The sequence below is a fragment of the Acipenser ruthenus genome, chromosome 19, assembly GCF_902713425.1.
Source record: "Acipenser ruthenus chromosome 19, fAciRut3.2 maternal haplotype, whole genome shotgun sequence".
Taxonomy (NCBI): domain Eukaryota; kingdom Metazoa; phylum Chordata; class Actinopteri; order Acipenseriformes; family Acipenseridae; genus Acipenser; species Acipenser ruthenus.
In genome coordinates this window covers 17,775,827-17,795,403 of record NC_081207.1, presented here as the reverse complement: position 1 = coordinate 17,795,403, position 19,577 = coordinate 17,775,827, and the positions used below count along the sequence as shown (strand labels likewise).

The window sequence follows — 19,577 nt, the reverse complement described above, 5'->3', positions numbered from 1 at the left end:
GGTAAAGTAATGGGCGTCAAAATAAAGGGCGTTCTGTAACTCCTTAAACACTGTGTAAAAGGATCAGATCCATTCGAATGGGTGGTTAGGGGCAGTTTGGCATTTTTTACATTTTCATGAACGATTTTCGTGATGGATGGAGGGAGGGAATTTTCACTATACGTATGTTTTTCACAACTGATAACAAATTAAGCATGGTAAACAAATGAAAACAAAAAACAAAAAAAACCTGTGGAATTACTATACTTTGAATTGTTCTGTAGTGTTTTATGCATGGGATCCTGTATCCAGTACAGGATGTACAGGAATTGACAACTTTATTTTTTATTTTTTTTATTTAGCATTATTTTAATGCTGATTTTATTATTTTATTTTATGCAGTTTTTCTGTAACAGTAAAAGGATTCTCTCCTGGAATTTAATTAATTTACATTTTCATTTGTAAAGAATGTTAATGTGTACTCTTTGTGGGGGAAGGGGTTCGTCAAAAAGAGAACGTTCTTGAAAATGTACTGTACATTTTTAACCACCCCTTAAAGAGCTTACATTGCAATACGTCACCTCACCTCACATCACCAACAGGGGAATGTCTCGCAGAATTGACAAAACCAAACATGATTTGATTAGCCCACCAAGGAATCCTTATTCTATAAAATGCAATGTTTTACCTTTAAAGCATCTCTTCAGTTAAAAAATATAAATAAATCATGAACAGTTAAATGGCTCTTTGTCATCATGAGTCAGCTTTCAGACTGTAGAGCTGCTTTTAATTCCAGTAATGCTGTTGAAAACCTATGCCGAGGTGCATGCCTTTCAGAAAACATTAACTATGAAAGCCTGTTTTATCTGTTGGGGTTCCTGGCATTGTCGCTTTTCTTAGAGGAGTCCTGCATTGTGTCTGCTTTTGAATGTGGCGTATGCAGAATCCAATACAGTTCTGCAGTGCCATGAAGGCAATTGTAACTAATAATTCCATAATTCCTACCTGTCGTGCACTTTAATTCTCTATATAGATCTAAAATGTGCAGTTTTGAATGAAAGAACCGCATTTTATAGCGTACATGTTTTGCCATCTTAAAAAATGCTAGCTGTGCAAATCTGTTTGCAAGCTATGCATTCAGTTAGTCATTGGTCACTTCACCAGGAGGGTTACATTGTCCCAGTCCCTTTAATGGCTTATTTCTTGTCATTGACCAACCAGCAGCTTCTCCTATTGACTGACATGCTTTCATCCAGTAACCTACTCTCAACCGGAACACACTGCTGAGGTGAAATGACCTACGCAGTGCAAGTGTAACAGATTTCTTTAACCTTGTGTAGTACCTGATATTGTGTTTGCTAACAGATTGGTTTCTTTTAAAACCGGGCATTTCACACTTGTATTGTGATTGATACGCATGGTATCCAAAATGTATGGAATTATTAGGCATGCTTGATAATTGAAATAGTTACAGGTTTTAAAACATCTGTCTCGGATGTGCTTACCTTCCAGCCTACTCTGCTGTCTCTGCACTTCGTTTATATTATGAAAACTGGTACTTAAATGCATTCTGCACAGAGACAGTTTACAAGGAGAACAATGAAACTGTTCTGTACTTGCATTCTGTCGACTGCTCCTCTTCAAACACAATGCCAAATAAATTGGTTGTTGTTACCCCTCTTTATTGTCATGTTTTAAATCTTGTTTCTCTCCTCAGCAGAATTTGTGTTGCACTTGTACGCTAAAGAAAAATGTACACAGCTCTTATAATGCCATAAAAAAGGGTGTATGTTTTGAATAGTTCTTACGCATGCACCTAAAGTTGCAGTGAGTGGAAATGTCTACTACTGATAGTAGTTTAATATTAAGAACAGTATTTCATAGTGATCTATAACAAGCTTTTAAAGGTTGAACTCTCATATAAATTACTTATTTCAAAACAACAAAATAATTCTACTTGCCACTAAAATACACATTAAACAGGTTTTACCAGATTAAGCCTACACACTGCTTCACTATTTTTTTTTTGGACAGGTTTGCTGTCTTTTGACTACCGTCTACCAAAGACAACCCATTGTCCTTGTATACAAACCAATTAATAGTCTTAAATACTACTGGTTCATACTTTAATCATGTGACCATTACTGAGGGTGATTTTGAGAGTTTTTTCTATTCACATGACTGTCTAGCGATCCAAGGGACAGGTTGAATTGTTGATCCACGTGCCACTTTTAATGACCATTGAATACAAGATTTGGACAGGTTCCACTTGTCTTTAAATTACTTGTTACACTCCCTCGGGCCACAGAGGTATGGTAAAGCGTATTTAAAACCTGGTAAATGCATAAATGCTAAATTACTTTTATAAGGGGGAGTGAGTGTCTCTTTTTATAACACAAATGCTTTTGCACAGTTTGAGCTGCCATCTGCGTGAGAGGACATCTCTTCTACAATAAGACACCCAACGCACAACAAACTAACTTGTATCAAGACTTGAATTGCACATAGTTTTTGGAGGGTTTGAATTCTCTTCCTGGAGAGTGAGGATTATTCTGTGTTTTGGTTCCAGGTCTCACTGTGTTCTCGGATGTCTTTCCTGAGCAGATCTTGCTGCGGCTGCTGAAGGAGTTTGAGGAAAGTCCTAAAGAGACGAAGAAACCCTGTTCCCTTGAGACCAGACTTAAAACAGGAGAGGCTCTAAGGAGAGCAACCAGGGGACTGACTGGGTAAGGTCAGCTCTTCAAATATTGGAGAGCATAGTGTGTCTCTAGCCTGTTCCTGATCTTAGGGCTAGGGTGGCCAAACCTTTGATTGGAAACTGGTCCACAACCACTGGCTTGCTGGGTTTAATTACTGATCTGAATTATAAATTATGCATATCAGGATTGAAAGAGCAATCTTCAGCCTCCAGCTCTCACTTGATAAAAAGACCTTAGTGGTCTTGAAAGCTAGTGTATGTTTTAAATACATAGTCAGCGGCACCTATTAAAAGGCATCACCTTCTTGTATGTTGACCAGCAAGGCTTATCCAGAACTACAGGCAAATGTTTGATACTTTTAAAACTGTTGACTGTGACTGTTTTCTTAAATAGACAAAACATTATTTAAATAACTCTCTGGGTTATGCCTAATTCTTTGTTTAAAAAAGACCCAATAATTCAATGATAAATATATATATATATTTTAATGCAAGGACCTGACCAATTGTTGAAATGGTTGAGCTTCACAAAGCAGACCTGTACTTCATATAATCACATGTTTTTCCCCAAACTGACTTACTGCCTTGGTGAACTCTAAACCCCTCTTCAAAATATGACACGTACTGGAAAAGGAAGCCAAATTGATACCTGCTGTCTCAGATTTCTGAGTCAAACTTCCTCCTAGCCAGAGCGATTGAGAAACAGAAGCTTTTATATTCTCATCACGTAGCTGCAACAAGAGTTGGTCCGGTACATATTCTAGGCTTTGTACCCTCAGGTTTTAGAGCGTTGAATTGAGTCACCGTATAAGCAAAAAGAAGACCTAGGCTGTACTTCTACCACTTAGCAACAACCGTATGGTCAAATTAATTCAGCCAAAGAGCAAAGCAGCTGTCATGGGAGAACAGCTGGCGTTAATGTCTTCAGATGTTTTTTTTTTCTTTCTTTTTAATCAACACACAAAAGAAATGTGTTATCTTTTCCTATGGCTTCTTGGCCTTACATTACCTGTATTCTGCCTTGTTGGTTTATTTTTATTTAGCTTTTTACAGGTATTACTACTTCCAATTAATCTTGTTGGTTTGAATAGTGATTGGAACTCATCCAAATACAGAGAGAGAGAGAATAAAGGAAAGTACCGCCTATCATTAAGAAACAGTCATTCTGGTTTCAGGCAATTCTGTGACTTGCCTTGTATTATTGCCAACAGTGACAGCTGCATATATATATATATACTGATTTGGGGCTTTGATAATGAGATTATTCAAACCGGTGTTGAGGATACTTTCACAGCAGTTTGCCAACTGCTGGAGCGCTGTAGAATTTAGGACATTTATTTCTTTAGCTAAACCTTCTTTCTTTTAAAATGTGTTTATAATTTGTTGCTTTGCTGTGTTGTCCAGATGCATCTGTTAAATGGTCTTTATTGAATGCAAAAATTATAAATAATTTTAATTATTATTGATAACATACACTGCCTGGCCACTTTATTAGGACATGTACCTACATGTACTTGTGTTGGGTCATCATTTAGCCCAGTCTTTGCAGTATAGACTTTACATGGTGCTGAAAGGTATCTCAAGTCATTTAATAGTCTTGACTAGCCTCTAACTGTATTTTCCCTCTGCCCATCACTAACTGTTTGTGGCCACAGTTCTCCCTCTTGGTGACCCATTCCCATCGTTTTTCCATTGGTGATGTTCTCTGTATGATTTCTTGAGCAGGCCACTAACTACAGTGGCACCTGCTCAAAAGCATTCCCTCTAAGCTTTTTAGATACTGAGAAACTTGCCATTTTGACTGAGAAAGGGTAAATTGTTAGTGATAAACCTTCGGCCATGCATGAACCCTTTTAATATATTTTTGTTGCATTATACAATTTTGAAGCAATATTTCAACACAGGTATCTCAACAAGACATTTATTGTGGCTCTGCCTCTGATTTTGAATCATCCTCTGATCCTATGCAGCCCTGTCGGTTGTTATCATAGATATAGACTGCATGCTTAACTGGTGGCCTGCATAAAATTGCTTTATACTAGTGCATAAAACACTGGCATCTGCACTGCCTTCACTTGGCTCAGTGCTGGCATTAAAATACGCAGGAAAACCTAAGAATTATATTACAGCAGTCCAGAAAACCAAATGTCCAGCACAGTTGTGAGAATCATATTTACAGTCTTCCACTAACACAGTAACACAGTTCAGTCTACAAATAAAGGTGTTTTGAAAAGACCTGTTTAGCTTATTGCTGGCATATACAATAACAATACTAAAAAAATGAAACTGTTTAGTAACAGTCCAGCAATATATATATATATATATATATATATATATATATATATATATATATATATATATATATATATATATATATATATATATATTTGAACAACAAAAAGATAATGAAATTACGCAAATTAAGAGGTCAACCGGGATTACAAAATAGAATAGGTCTAGAAAAAATTAAAATTTCAAATCATAACAAATCAGAGAATAAGGAAAACACTGCTGAAACACTTTCGAATAGAATGCTTGAGCAATGAGAGTATAAGAGTTATGACGACTACAACATAGTTCAAATAGAGAAGGATGGGAACTGTTTCTTTAGATGTTTAGGTGTAGTTTTATACGGTTCACAAAATGACCATCGAACAATTAGACATAATGTAATAGAACTAATGGAAAGCAATATAAAACAATATGAAATGTACATCGACTCAGTGACCCATATTGAAAAAATGAAATTAAGTGATGGGAGTATAGATTCTTGGGCTACAGAGGCAGAAGTTCTGGCAGCTGTAGACCTCCTAAATAGGCCCATACATGTATACATAGACTTAAAGAATAAGGACTGTTTTAAATACGAAGGCACAATAGAATATATTAAAAATAAGAACGATCCAATTAATCTTTTATACAACAATAACCATTTCTCAGTTATTGTATTTAAAGACAATGAAACCGGAAGAACATCTGAATACTGTGGCATAATTAAGAAAGATAATCAAAATAAATCTAAAACAGCAAAAATAAACCAGGTTAAAGTAAATAATAAAATGCAAAATAGAGAGTTAAACATGAATAGGACAGAGAATTCAAAACAGAAAGATAGGAGACCCAAAAATAGACATGGTACCAAATACACAAAAGCAGTACTATATATATATATATATATATATATATATATATATATATATATATATATATATTTCATTAAGGGGTGATATTTCTTATTTCTGAAACAGTAGTTATGGGCTTTACACAGACTAATTTGCAGATACTGCTATCTATGCAGGAGCAATGGAGGCTGGCGAAGAGATCAATACTGGTCTTGCTTTAGCATTCACATTTGAACTTGCAGGCTTACCCAGTCCATCTCGTCACCTTTCTTGGTTTTCATCTTAAAATAGCAGCCCCATGCCACAGGGAGGATGTGCACAATTTACTGTACTGCACAGATAATGCGATGATCTGTGATAAGTTGTGACAGTCCAAATGTTCCCCTGTCACTTTAAATAGGCAACTTTTTTTTCTTCCCCTAACTCTTTAAAAAATGTCCTCTAGAGGATCCGTAAGAGAGGCTAACACAAAATGTTTGTAGTGCAAGCGGCGAGGAGGAGTCTTTTACTTTCAAACAGTTTTACCTTTGTTTTGTTGGTAAAAAGAAACTTAAATTTAAACAAAGTACTTAAATACTTGAAAGGAGAAGTAAAGGCTTACCTGAACTTTTGACTTCATTAGTACCAGTATAATCATTCATGGAGTGGTTCGGCAACATTGTATGTCCTGGAAATTCATTTAAAATGGATATCTGCAACTGCATTTTGTCTGGGGATTAAACTGACTCCTGGGATTTCATGTGGATTCCATGGCTCTATATTCTTTCGAAGAGGAATCAACAACTACAGTCATCTGGAGCCAAACACAAGCCCTGGGTCACAGTTTGACTAAAACTATTATTTTCCGTGACTCTTAGTGTGAAACGTAAGAAAACTGGAAGTGCAATCCGATAACTCTCTGTGATAAAGAGAGAAAGGATCATTGTTGTAAATCTCCCTCCCAACCAGAAAGGGCGCTGTGTAAGGATGGTGGTATGCTGCCTCCTAGATGGGCCACCTTGACGGTAGGTGGAAACCGGAAGGTGACCATATTAGGGGAAGCACGTAGTTGCAAGTACCTGGAACGACTCCATTGCAAACAGCTACGGCCCTCTATTGGAGAAACCATGGCGATGGGTTGATTGCAGGGAGGAGTTTTCTGGGTACAAAGGGGAAGCAGCTACTTCAGTACGACCCCTTGCGCTGGGAACGTAGCGACCAGCCTGAGCTGTTATGTTTCTATTTTTGTTACGTGCTGTTTTGTTGTGTTTGTGTTTTCATAGAGGAGGAGTAAGGAGCCAGGGGCTGCAGCCACGGAGCCAGCCCAACTAACCGGTGCACTACCCTCACCTCACAACACCAGCACACCCCCGCGGATTGAAGAGCACACTCGTGCACGGGACGGTGGATTGGGGATTGAATTTTATTTTGTTTTGTTTTGGTCTGCAAGCCAGCCGTGTTCCGCAAATACTATTGCTGGTAGAGGGTGGTTCCTTTTGTTTATACATTAAATAAACACTGACATTTATTGGAAAATCATCGTTTGGACTGTTCATTTACTCACCACACCACTCACACTCTCCCATAACTATACTGCGTGAAGTGAAAGTACTGTGTGACAGGTGTCACATAGTTGCCCGTCATTAAAAGACCAGGAGAAAGACTGGACCCCATGTGAAGAGCAAACCTTTGTGCGAGCTAATGGCCAGTAGTCATATTGTGCGCTGGGGAAAAAACACCTGACTTTCAACTTGCACAGTGAATTCTGGAATTCATGCATGTATGTTATGGATGATGCACATTTGGTGTTTCCATTGACATGATGGGCAGGAAATACAATGTCAAATGCTACCAGAGCTATGAGTTTTATCCCTTCCTGCTAAGAGAAAACTGGATAACACCCTGGCAGATGGTTGACGAAGCTGACTCGGGGGGGGTAGCAATGTGTATCTGGCCATCCAGCGCCCTCCCAGTACTGTCTCTCCCCCCGTCAAGGAAAAAAAAATGACTCAGCTTGTTCTATTTTACCTAATCAGGTTGATGGTCCCAAGGATCTGGACAGTCTCATAAAGTGCTGGCCTACTGTGTGCACATCCCAACTGGGAATAACTGTGGTAACTTGTCACATGATCCACACCACAGATGAGGTGCCAGTGCGCAGTCCGGCTACGTCAAACTCCACATCCCAATGGAGGAGGTGCAGTGTGTGTGCGTGTGTATGAGAAGAGAGTTGAACAACTACAGCATGGCGGTTAATAGTTGTGCAGGGGTATGGGAACTCTTACAATAATATGCATATATTGGCTATCTGTGGTTTGTGTACTCGATTGTGAGGATGGAGTAACGAAGTATGTGATGGAAAATAAACGGAGGCCTTCTCAAAAGTCTGGACTTCTGTGTATTCAATTAAGGAATCTTTCATACACTGTTACTCGGACAGAAACCCTGTAAGTGGCGCCCGAACAAACTTGAACCTTGGACAAAGTGATTGGATTTTTCCCGAACCGGCAAACCCGCAACAACTGGCTGTAAAGATAAGTAAAATGTATGTTTCTTATTTTATCGAAACTGAAACAGAACTCAAATAATTACTTTGCATTGCTGATTAATTAGGAAATATAATAAACAAGAAAGCATTTTTTAAAAATTCCGAAAAAATTTTTTTTATATATTATATATATATATATATATATAGTAATGGATTGCACCACTCTCGGGTTCGTTGCCCCTTTAAAAATAGACCCAACACGACAGAAATGGATTTAAGCGCTGGTGCGCTATGTTTAATAAACAAAAAATAAACAAAATACAAAACAAACACCTAGCTCTGTACGAGCACTAACTAACACCCAGGAACACCCTGACTAACACGGGACAGCTACGCTGTTTCCCCGTCCTTACAAAACACACTGGTTTTATACAGCACTTACTTTTTCACTCCCGACTGCCAGGAAGCAGAGCACCCCTTTCTGCCTCCTTCTCCTCAGCAGCCTCGAGCAGACTGCCTGCTCTCCTTTTAAACTCCACACCTGGGTCTAATTCCCCAATAACGCCCAGGTGCGGATGATCATTAATGAAACAATTAAACAATTAAATTTAAACAATAAACCAAAAAGTGCATTCTCACATGTTTCTTTTGCAGGGAGGTTTTGACCCCCTCCCTGCTGTCTCTCACAACCCGCTATCTTACAATATATATATATATATATATATATACAGTACTGTGCAAAAGTTTTAGACAGGTGTGAAAAAATGCTGTAAAGTAAGAATGCTTTCAAGAATAGACATGTTAATAGTTTATATTTATCAATTAACAAAATGCAAAGTCAGTGAACAGAAGAAAAATCTACATCAAATCCATATTTGGTGTGACCACCCTTTGCCTTCAAAACAGCATCAATTCTTCTAGGTACACTTGCACAAAGTCAGGGATTTTGTAGGCATATAGTCAGGTGTATGATTAAACAATTATACCAAACAGGTGCTAATGATCATCAATTCAATATGTAGGTTGAAACACAATCATTAACTGAAACAGAAACAGCTGTGTACAGCCAAACTCAGCTAACAAGGTGAGGTTGCTGAAGACAGTTTACTGTCAAAAGTCATACACCATGGCAAGACTGAGCACAGCAACAAGACACAAGGTAGTTATACTGCATCAGCAAGGTCTCTCCCAGGCAGAAATTTCAAGGCAGACAGGGGTTTCCAGATGTGCTGTCCAAGCTCTTTTGAAGAAGCACAAAGAAACGGGCAACGTTGAGGACCGTAGACGCAGTGGTCAGCCAAGGAAACTTACTGCAGCAGATGAAAGACACATCATGCTTACTTCCCTTCGCAATCGGAAGATGTCCAGCAGTGCCAGCAGCTCAGAATTGGCAGAAAACAGTGGGACCCTGGTAGACCCATCTACTGTCCAGAGAAGTCTGGTCAGAAGTGGCCTTCATGGAAGACTTGCGGCCAAAAAGCCATACCTCCGACGTGGAAACAAGGCCAAGCGACTCAACTATGCACGAAAACACAGGAACTGGGGTGCAGAAAAATGGCAGCAGGTGCTCTGGACTGATGAGTCAAAATTTGAAATATTTGGCTGTAGCAGAAGGCAGTTTGTTCGCCGAAGGGCTGGAGAGCGGTACACGAATGAGTGTCTGCAGGCAACAGTGAAGCATGGTGGAGGTTCCTTGCAAGTTTGGGGCTGCATTTCTGCAAATGGAGTTGGGGATTTGGTCAGAATTAATGGTCTCCTCAGTGCTGAGAAGTACAGGCAGATACTTATCCATCATGCAATACCATCAGGGAGGCATCTGATTGGCCCCAAATTTATTCTGCAGCATGACAACGACCCCAAACATACAGCGAAAGTCATTAAGAACTATCTTCAGCGTAAAGAAGAACAAGGAGTCCTGGAAGTGATGGTATGGCCCCCACAGAGCCCTGATCTCAACATCATCGAGTCTGTCTGGGATTACATGAAGAGAGAGAAGCAACTGAGGCTGCCTAAATCCACAGAAGAACTGTGGTTAGTTCTGCAAGATGTTTGGGCCAACCTACCTGCCGAGTTCCTTCAAAAACTGTGTGCAAGTGTACCTAGAAGAATTGATGCTGTTTTGAAGGCAAAGGGTGGTCACACCAAATATTGATTTGATGTAGATTTTTCTTCTGTTCACTCACTTTGCATTTTGTTAATTGATAAATATAAACTATTAACATGTCTATTTTTGAAAGCATTCTTACTTTACAGCATTTTTTCACACCTGCCTAAAACTTTTGCACAGTACTGTATATATATATATATATATATATATATATATATATATATATATATATATATATATATATATATGTATGTATTTTTGCTTGTTGGAGAAAACAGAAAGACGTTCACAGACTGTTTTTTTTTTCTTTCCATTTTCCATCGAAAAGTTGATATTAATCACCATTTTTTTTTGGACACGTTTAAGATATGTATTTTTTTGCATACATTCCTGTAAAATTGCAGCACTGTGCACCTTGTTTAATTGAAGAGCAATGGACCATTGTCATTGGTTGAATGTGTGTGGATACTCCCAGTTTGATTGACAGCCAGTGGCCCACATTTTTTTTTCTCTTTTTTTTCGCTCACAAGTTGGGATTCTTGCTATAAAACCGTAGTTCAAGAGACATTAGAAGCTGCAAAGAATGTGGATTTAATAACGAAACAATTAAAAGGACAGCTCTCCAGAATTATGATGCTACATACTGCTTGGACTAGAAGAGGATATCTTGCATCTATGTACCCTATTCTACACAAACTTCGTGTTCAGTGCCAGCACTCCCCAAAAGTGTTAACAGATTACTCTACAATGGGGACAACACAAAGTGCCTTTCTGCTTTTCTAACATGAAGAGAGCTGTTTAGCAATTTTAATAAATGAAAATAATAATAATAATAATAATAATAATAATAATAATACAAAAAAAGAAAATAAATAATTGAATATAATACAACAATATGCACAAAACAAAGCCATTCTACTTGCACCTACAGCCTGGTGCAGATCACATCCCCTTAGAGGTAGAAAGTGACTGTGATAGTTTGGATTTTGAAATGAGTAGCAAAGCAGGAGCCAGGCCAAAAAGGCCAGCAACTCAATATAGGAATACATGAGCTTCAGAAGTAGTAGAAGCCTTAACCCTTTGCGGTCCATTTATTCAGCACCTGTCAGGCACGTCAGGTCTAATTTATTTTCACACAAGCGCTTTATTTTACATGCACTGTTTAAAAGTAATTTTATTCACAGTAAAACAGGTTTTAAAGGCACTGCATATCAACAGGACACTCAGTACTGCATCTCCAGCCCTGCCCCACTCTTTGTTCGCTGTATTTATCACATACCTCTTCATAGTCGTGCATACCGATAAATCATCTCCTGATCATTTTTATCACTCCTCAATAATGCGATCCAAGTCATAATTTTATTACTATAACATCTCAAAAAGCTCTGCAAATGTCTGTGATATTCTTTGAGCACTGGATGCAGAAGCAGCAATCTTGTTTGTTTATGTCCGTGTTATCTCTGTGGTGCTGGAGCTATGTGTCACTCGTCTATTGAATGGTTTTCTCGTCTTTTTCCGGAGAAAAAACAACCTGTGTCTTTTTGATGGAAAGGGAAAATTATAATGTCGGACCTGGTTCGACATAGGACCGCAAAGGGTTAAGAATCAACCTCTTATAAGAATCAAATCAACCAGGATGGGTGTGATTCTTATAAACGGAATGCACTGGATAACCGATTCCACTCTGTAACAGGTCGTGTTGCAATGGGGCAGCACTGTATATCTTGCCTATCTATCTATGTCCTGAACTCAGGTTAAAGTACCTTAGCAAACTTTCAATAAGCTATATGAGTAATTGTCATAAGAATCATTAAAGAACGATTGCAGATATCAGGTTAGGGGGCAAAACCAACTAATATAATGAAATTTGAAGCTACACTTTGACATGTTACTTAGTGTAATTTGAGTTTAAGAAACTGGGACATTTTTTATGATAAATACTGTTTTGTGACTAATATGTGGTCCAGATCCCATCGCCTAACTGATCCAGGAAACGACACTGTTAAGTAGATTAATAGAGAAGCATGCAGTAACAAGCCCTTTTAAAGTGTTAGTATAAATGTGGGCTTGCTCAAGCACTATCATAAATGTAGTAACAAAGCAAACACGTCAGACGTACCGGATGTGTGGTTTATTCTTCTTATTTTCTTTACATGAATTGAGAAATTGCGTGCTGTCAGTTGTGCTCATTTGTCAGCCCCTGGGGTTTCTTAACAATTAGAAGAGATGGTTTTGACATCAGCTAACCTAAATCAACTTTATAGTTCCCAAATAGAGAGGGAAGAGGACATTCACAGTTACTGTTGATTGTACTGTGCACAGTTCTAGGAATTATTAGTGTTTTTCATTTTAGTCCAATCATGTAAAAGACCAAGTAAAACCTTTAATTTCTAAAAAATAAAACAATAATTGGCTGGTATTGAAAAAAAATATATATTTTTTAAATGTATGGATATTCAAAGTGTGTGACTTTGTTTTATTCTAGTTCCCGGTTACACTGATTCAAATGTATTTGGTGGCTAAAATGAACAAGTTCTTATTCATCTATGTAACAGAATTTTAAAATGTAAAATGCAAAGGACACTGAATTTTATATCACATTCTACTTTACAAGTGTTCCTCTCCTTTCTTTAATAGGTCATTTGATGGGGTTTATTTTACTCCAGAGATACATTTGACTGATTTGATTTCCAACTTCATGCTGATTTGAAGTCTGCTCTCGCCAAGATAAGCACCAACTAAGACGTAGCTTTACAGTAAACTAATGTGATCCATCTGCATCTCCATCCATTTGCGTTTCCTTGCATCTAATGATGTAGATATCTTTCTGCCTCGTGTTAATGGCTGAAGTGTAATGCTGGCTCCAGGGATCAGCCTATTTTGCCTCCCCAGAGCATCAGCACACACAATGGCTGGAATCTCCCCAGCGCATCAGCATGACAACCGTCTGGATTGAGCTATGTAGGGTACATCTCTGGGGTCTTCAAGTGGGCACCTTTCGTCCTCAAGAGGGCTCGACGGTGATTCTGGCATCCCAGCATCACCTCCCTCCATCCCCCACTCAACTCAGCCCAGCTTACTTACCCGTACATCAGCGTTTCTTTCTTTCTATTGTGCTTGAGATCCCCAACCAGAATCTTTCCATCTCAACCACAGCCAGTTGCTGCTCTCCTCTGCTGCTTCAGATATGTTACAAATTATACTTTTTTTCCAGCTAATAAATAAAAAATACCCTAGTAGCCTGGTAATGATAACAAAAATGAAGAAGGGTTATTATTCATTTGAGAAATATTCTGATTAATGACCTGCAATCTTTAGGTAAAGGTATTATACAGTGAAACCTCTAATTGGGACCAGGCGATGCTTGGGTTGACAGTAATTATCTGAACAGAGCAGTCCTAACCAGGGTTGGCTGATTTAAATTAAGTAGAATTAAATCACTGATTTAAATCACTTGATTTAAAAACAAAAAAAATCATTGATTTAAATCATTTTTTCATTTACTACCTATTTTATATAGTTTCTCAAGGAAAAGACATGAAAAGTATGTTTTAAAAACCTTTTATTACCACAAACATCTTAAACTCTTACGTCCTATAAACTAAAACTCTTAGGGCTGTATTCTGATAACAGCGCAAATGCGAGTGAAAGCGTGAACAGCACTTGCCCCCAATTCTGTGGCGCATTAATGGAGTGAAGTACTGCACTGAAGTGATATTCAGAAGACATAATTAACACATTCACAGAAGCGATTCTGATGACAGTGCAATGGGGTCCCAAATAGATAAGTGAGCATTGTGTTAAAACCCGCTGAAACCAGGTTTATGTAGTGGTGCAATCAGGAACTTTAACAATTGAACACACAACTGTGTGTGTTTGGACTGACACAGAAAGAGAAAATCAAAGAAATAAAAGTAAAAGAAAATAATGACTTGAAAACATTAATATGAAAACATTAGCTTTCAGATACATAAATGCAGTAACAAATACAGCTAATGCTGTACGTAGCAACTCGCTGTATAATCTTGTCCTGTCTGATTGGGGGCATTCTCTTTCTGAAGACAAACTGAAAGAGCTGGTGTTCCTTTATTTTAATCTTGGAATTTAGAAAGATTTGTATTTTAATTTTTTTTTTTTTAACTTATGCTAATATTTTGATATCCACTATGAGAAAAGAACCCAATACAACTGCACAATACTTTGTTACTTTGCACATACTTGTACAGAGGTAGCGCATAATTTTGCTTAATTTAGATTTTTTTCTGTGCATAATTCCCTGGGGTGTAAGGGATTCAAAAGAGCTTAAGAGAAGACTCCAGGCAGTTGAGAGGAAGGTAATGCATTGTCAGTGTGTGTGTGCTTTTCTTCTTTATTTAGAAGTGGTTTATGTGGTGGTATTGTTTATATATTGGTTATGCTGCTTTAGCAGTGACTTCAATATAATGCATGCTGTATGTTTTGTAGGTTTGCAAGTGCTGTTGAAAAAAGTTTTATTGTAGTTTTTAATTAGAAATATATAAAAAAAACATTTAATCAGGAAACTTTTTGTGACTTTTTGCCCCTATGAATGATATTATTAGAATAATCAATAATCATAATCAGGATTATTTTCAAATATCAAATCGATAATCGAACTGACATGTAAAAAGTGATAATCGCTCATCACTATAAGTAAGCTGTTTAAAACACAGAGACATAAGGGAATAAAACTAAACTTAAAAAGAAAAATATATGTAGCTTATGGTAAATGTGTAGCATAATTCATAATTACACTGGTAATGCAATTCTGGAGGCCTTGCTTCTGATTCCAGGAGACCACAACATCAACTGGCAAAGTTAAGGTTTTATTTTCCCATGGCGCCGTATCTCATTAACTGCCGAGTCCGAATGCACAAGTGCATTAATAAATAAATAAAATAAAAATAAATAAATAAAAATGCGCTTGCGAGAACTGTGATTTCGAACACTATTTTACAGTTTTCAGAAGTTCATTTCTGTTACAATTTCTGTAAACATTGAATGCGATTTCTACAGTAAGTTGTATTTTTTCTTTTGTTTTTTAATATCTTTTCAATTCTGTTAACTTGCTTGATTAAATACAAATAACAATAAACAATGTATTGGCATTTACTTGAACAACGTAGCTCGGAAGTAAAAGTACAGTACATGAATATCAAGTAATGGGTTTATGAAATGGAAAAACATGGAAATTACTTATCAAATGGAAGAGAGTAATGTTGAAACGGAAAATCACTTTGGTCTACAAATTAAATTGGTTTTGGATATTTCTTATTCGTTTTATTATTCGTTATTTATTTAAGACTTAAAATATGTAATACTGTTGTAGCTCAATATCAATATTGGCAGAATGTGAGGCACTCAGATTGATGAGTCAACTATGCAGGTGGTGAGTGCGTAGGTGTAAAGTTTCAAAGTGAAAGCAAACCGATATGCATTAATGGGTCAAGATATTTGGTGTTTGATATAAATTATGTTGTAAAATATAAAAATATGCACAGTTAAATCAGTAAAGAATCAGCCTTTTTAACAAAATGACAGTTGATACAGCTGAAAGGAGTAATTTAAGCTGCTGACAACGGGATTCAGCTGAAGTCACAGAAAATGACTGGTATGTACTGAAATACTAAAACAAAACTGCACTTTGTTTATAATCAAAATGGTTAGTTACAGCTACTGAAAGTTTGCAATAAAAATGATGAATAGCAATACATTATGGCATTACTCCACTGGGGGGGGGGGGGGGGGGAGTAATGCCATAATGTATTAATATTCATCATTTTTAAATCGATGATTGACTTGATAACTGCTTCATCGTTTGGCCTTCATCACAAACATCGCTTGTAAGCTCGCAACTGATTGGTCCATCGCGATTCACGGTGTCCATGGAGACATAAGTCTGGAAATGAAATGCCCTCAAAGAAGGACTGTTTTACTCGACTTACATACGTAATGAATTGTGGAAATTGCCGCTATTTTACTGGAAGAAAATAAACATTTTGAATACTATTCACTGGAACATACAAGCACTGTAGCTTTTTTATTGTATTTTTTTAAATAACTATTTTAGGCTCATCTAGAAAAGTAGACGACAATTTAGCCGGCCGCCGGCTGGAAATGAGAAGGCTGGTACACCCCGCCCCTGTGTGTATTATATTATTTGTTGTATTATTATTTAAAATGTATTGTTTATGTGGTTAAACTTCTCCATCCATGCTAAACCTATGCAGAATGTGACTGTCTCCTGACTGATTAATTTATTACTCATTTGGAGACGATCACATGTTTATAAACCCGCAGCTTTGGCTGCTCGAGGTTAGTGTGTTCAGAGGCGGAACGAGAGACGTGAGCCTTGAGATAAATAAACTAATATCTGAAAACAATTGCTACCCGTGCTGGTTTTACACCAGTACATTACTTGTTTGGTTTTGTCTCTGTTTGTTTTGGCCACTGTGCCGTTTTGTTTGTGTTTTGTTCAAACCTTTTGTTTTGTTTATTTATTATTAAAATCTGCACACCAGTGCATTTCACTCACCATTCTGTGTCCTGAATTTCCTGACCTGTCGTCCCCACACGAGCCATCGTGTCACAACATCCAATAACTCAGGTGAGAGCCAGGACTAGACTAACAGAAGTATCTGTGTTTATTTCAGGGGACCTGGCCTTTCGATTTGGGACACCCCTCATCCGCGCTTTCCTGAGAGGAACCAGAAACAGCGACAGCCAGCAGCCTGTCTAACTTCGGGGAGCTGTGCCAGAGACTGCACTTCGCACTGGGGGCGGTGGTACACAAGGTAGGCTCTTCTGCACATCTCAGTGTAATTGTCTGACACACGGGAGACGTGTGTCAGAGGCAAGTCATACTTGTATTTGAGGATTAACTCGCCCCTGCTCATCCCAGCAAGTAACTGTGCTTTGTGAAAGACAAAGCCCTGGGTCTATATCAAAAGGACAACAACTGCAGTCAGTAACAGTGACAAGGAATGCACTCCCCTTCCTTGTTATGCTCTGCTGATAAGTGCAGTCCAAAGCAAAAACTGGAGAGACTGCTTCCCTTAAAGTGGCTGATCTCTAGTGCTGTGACAGCATTTGTCTGCATGCTGCAGGTTTAACCCCTGATTTGTTGCTTACAGTGGCTGATCTTGTGGAATATCACTCCTGTTAATGCAGCGCTACGAGAACTGTAATCCAAGTTAATGGAGATAATCTCATGACAATGTCACTTTTTTTAAATGACACTCGGGTTGTCCCTGCAAATGAGGTAATTGCATCTCAGTAGGCTGCCTGAGAATAATTTCTAATTCCAGTATATAAATGCATGACATATAGATTACTGATCTTGGATCTACATTGCCTATAGATATTCTTAAAGTATGTTGTTTGCTGTCATTTAACAGAATGTCTTTTCTACTTGAATGAAATGAGAACCTAGACATCTCTCTAATCCGGTGTAATAATTAGTTAATTCCTTTTTTTAACACTTACCATTAACTTCTTGGCAAGAGAGCCAGGGAGAAACCCACAATGAAAAGGGGTGTGTGTTTTTTAGTTTTTTTTTTTAATTGTAACATCTCATATTGTTTGGCAGCTTTACAAAGGCGGCTTTTGAGAGACTACTGTATCTGCTGTTTCCTAACCATTGACAGCTGTCCTGTTTTAGAGTGGGATTATTTTTTATGGCAGTCAATGAAAAGTGTTAAAGAACTAAACTACTATAGTAGTTCTGTTGGATTGGTAGAAAGAAGGGGGAGGTTACAAAAGTGCTCCAGTAATAGATCCTCTTCATATCTGTGTCTGTAATATTCAAACTCTGTACAACAGATTCAAGGGTAAGTAACGCAGATCAAATTAATGACCATCTCCCTCAAATTTGTTTTAATAATGTACTAGACTTTTTTATAACTGAGTTTGAAATAGATTGTCTGGAGGGTGAAAGCACAAGCTGCATCCTCCCCTTCACACTCTGATACCTTCCTTGAACTCAGCAATCCCGTGACATGTATTCTTCTCCAGGGATCTGTTAAATCAACACCTCCTACTGTGCTGAAATTCAAATTTATACCAAAGTATAGTGAATTTCCTTCTCTATCTGCTTCCTATAAAGACTGGATCTCAACAATCATTGTTCCTACAGTCAAGCAGCAACATCTCTTTTAAAGCACCAAACTGTGTGACATACAAAAAAATTGACTTTATGTTATAATACATATTCAATATCTTCATAACTCAATATTTATTCTCTGCTTAATATGAATGTAGAATTTCTAGGAAATTTGCTCAGGTTGTGTTTCATGCACTGGACTCGCAGCTGTTAAACTTTTCTGTAATGTTATTGGGCCATTTTTAGAGTTTTGTAGATTAAATATTTCTTTATAATCTCTTGAGGAGGAAAAAAAAACAACCCTCAGCACCTCAAACATGCTTTGCAAACATGTCCTAGAATATCTAAAAGCCAGGCAATCTTTACCTTGGTTAAATGTCTGCTTACAGATTAGGTTGTGGACTGAGTAAGAAACATGGCAGCCCCAGTTTGGTACTTGAACGAGATCTGCTTTTACACACACTTTCATGATGTGATATTAAATAACTAGTCATAACCTTCAACACAACACCACCTTATACAAAAACTGGTGGTCAAGTGGTTAAATTACTAAAGCAGTGAAAGTGTGACTCTAGTTCATTGCTAAACGCACAGGCGGTGGGAGAAAAGCAAACTGGCATAGCCTGCAAATCTGTCCTGAATGATTAAATAGAGACACGTGCTTCAGTCAGCAAGAGTGAAATTGAGTAGACAGTTCAATAAAACAGGCTTCATTGATGGCAACTGCTTCCTCCGTCAGTGAAGTGCTTCATGTGATGGGGGGTGGGGGATGGGGGGGGCCTTTAACTTGTGAAACTGAGCCTTCAATTATATAGTTCTCTATTAATGGGATTACTGAAGGAGATAACATTCTGTAAATCCTTCACTCCTCCTGCAGCAAGTCTCTAAATGCATTCATGGTGTCTACTTACATTCTACAAATAAAGCTGTATGACTTACAAAATACAATGACTTTAGTCCTAATACAATTTGATATCAGGGCAGTTCAAGAGCAGATAACAGTGTTGATAATTACATCAGGGTTAGATACGAGTGCAGGTGAAATACAAGATACTACAGATTGGGTTAAGTGCAGGATTAAATAC

The 19,577-nt window shown here is 37.8% G+C and overlaps 1 long non-coding RNA gene across 1 annotated transcript in view; it reads left to right on the top strand.

Annotated features, from left to right (window-relative positions):
* LOC117424119 (uncharacterized) overlaps positions 1 to 19,577 on the top strand; it is a 46,903-nt gene that overhangs the window by 8,531 nt on the left and 18,795 nt on the right. The window contains exons 4-5 of the long non-coding RNA XR_009307774.1: positions 2,549 to 2,705; positions 17,045 to 17,185. This is a non-coding gene — a long non-coding RNA (uncharacterized LOC117424119). The remainder of the gene's footprint in view (positions 1 to 2,548; positions 2,706 to 17,044; positions 17,186 to 19,577) is intronic.